Source organism: Palaemon carinicauda, chromosome 27 (assembly GCF_036898095.1).
Source record: "Palaemon carinicauda isolate YSFRI2023 chromosome 27, ASM3689809v2, whole genome shotgun sequence".
Lineage (NCBI taxonomy): Eukaryota > Metazoa > Arthropoda > Malacostraca > Decapoda > Palaemonidae > Palaemon > Palaemon carinicauda.
Genome location: NC_090751.1, coordinates 10,581,069 through 10,583,568, shown reverse-complemented (window position 1 = coordinate 10,583,568; position 2,500 = coordinate 10,581,069).

Here is a 2,500-nt window from a genome sequence, read left to right as displayed (position 1 = left end):
GCTCTGAGAGAGAGAGAGAGAGAGAGAGAGAGAGAGAGAGAGAGAGAGAGAGAGGAGGTTTATCTTTTCGACAAAATACATGTCTCAACCGTACACAGTAGACATCTATGGAACTTAATTGATTTTTATAACAAAAGGGGTGTCAGTTTAATTAGTATTAAGTTAACTCTCGTGGTCTATAAAAACCAAATGTTACCAAATAATCATTCAAACATACGTATAATAAACCTCGCAACGCAAGCGTTAGAACACAAACACACGCACATACATACACACACCACTCATATGTATACATACAAACATACATACATACTTACAAGACCCACTGAAATCTGACCACGATGAAATAACTATAGATAGTTCGCATATATCAGAGGAGAAAATTTGAGGTAAATTCTCTTTAAAATCCAGGATTTGGATGGAGGTTGACCTGATACACACACATATATACATACACACATACAGTACATACACGACCCAATGATACATGACAACGATGAAATAACTATATACTTCGTATCCATAAGAGGACAAAACTTAGGATAAATTCTCTTTAAAATCCAGGGATTTGGATTGGATGTTGACCTGATACACACACACAGATAGATACATACATACATACATATATCACGACCCAATGATACATGATGATACATGACAACGGATGGAATAACTATATACTTCGTATCCATAAGAGGACAAACCTTAGGATAAATTCTCTTTAACATCCAGGATTTGGAAGGGATGTTGACCTGATGCATACATACATACATACACGAACCCAATGATACATGACAACGATGGAATAACTAGATAGTTCGTATCCATAAGAGGACGAGACTTAGGATTAAATTCTCTTTAAAATCCAGGATTTGAATTGGATGTTGACCTGATACACACACATACATACATACATACATACATACATACACGACCCACTGAAACCTGACCACGATGAAATAACTACATATAGTTCGTATATATAAGAGGAGAAAATTTGATATAAATTCTCTTTAAAATCCAGGATTTGGATTGGATGTTGACCTGATACACACACACACTACATACATACATACATACACCGACCCCACTGAAACCTGACCACGATGAAATAACTATAGACAGTTCGTATAAATAAGAGAAGAAAATTTGAGATAAATTCTCTTTAAAATCCAGGATTTGGATTGGATGTTGACCTGATACACACACACATACATACATACATACATGCACGACCCAATGATACATGACAAACGATGAAAATAACTAGATAGTTCGTATCCATAAGAGGACAAAACCTAAGATATGTTCTCTTTAAAAATACAGCCAAATAATCCTTTCCCTTTTACATGACACTCTAGCGCTACTTAAGGATGCATAGCGTATTAGGCGAGACAAAATTATCTTCCTAACTTGGGAAATTGAAAGCGAGTTTCTGCTAAAGTGGTGACACAAAACACTCTCTGAGAGGTCCTGCTGACTGCCGCTTCTTTGAGAGAAAGTAAAAATGAATAAATTTCTTTTAAAAGAAACTAAAAATGAATTAATTTTTCTTTGAAAGAAAGTTAAAATGAATAATTAAAAAAAAAGGAAAATTAATAAATTCTCTTTAAACAAATGCATATATGAATAAATTTTCTTTGAAGATAGCAAAAATGAATTAATTTTTTTTTAAAAGAAAGTAAAAAATGAACAAATTTTCGTTGAAAGAAAGTAAAAATTAATAAATTTTCTTTAAAAAGAAAGTGAAAATGAATAAATTTTTTTTAAAGAAAGTAAAAATTAAAAATTCTCTTTAAACAAAAGCAAAAATGAATAAATTTTCTTGAAAGATAGTAAAAATGAATATATTTTCTTTAAAAGAAAGTAATAATGAATAAATTTTCGTTGAAAAAAAGTAAATATTAATCAATTTTATTTAAAAGAAAGTAAATATAAGTCAATTTCTTTAAAAATAAGGAAAATTAATCCCTTTTCTTTAAGAGAAAGTAAAAAAAAATAATTTTTTAAAAGAAAGTAAAAAATTAATAAATTTCCTTCAAAAACAAAATAAAAGTAAATCTATTTTCTAGAAAAAGAAAGCTAAAATGAATAAATTTTCTTTAAAAGAAAGTAACAATGAATCCATTTTTCTTTAAAAGAAAGTGAAAATTAATAAATTTTCCTTGAAAAAAAGTAAAAATGAACAAATTTCTTTGAAAGAAAGTAAAATTGAATAAAATTTCTTTGAAAAAAAAGTAAAAATGAATAAATTTTCTTTGAAAGAAAGTAAAAATGAATGAATTTTCCTTAAAAATTAAAAGTGAATACATTTTCTTTAAAGAAAGAAAAATAAAGAAATTTTTTAAACGAAAGTAAAAACTGAAGCAATTATTTTAAAGAGAAATTGAAATAAAGCATTTTTAGAAAAGTAAAAATTAAGCATTTTTATAAGAGAAGTAAAAATGGAGCTTTTTTTAGAAAAGCAAAAATGAATGAAGTATCTTTAAAAGAGAAAAAA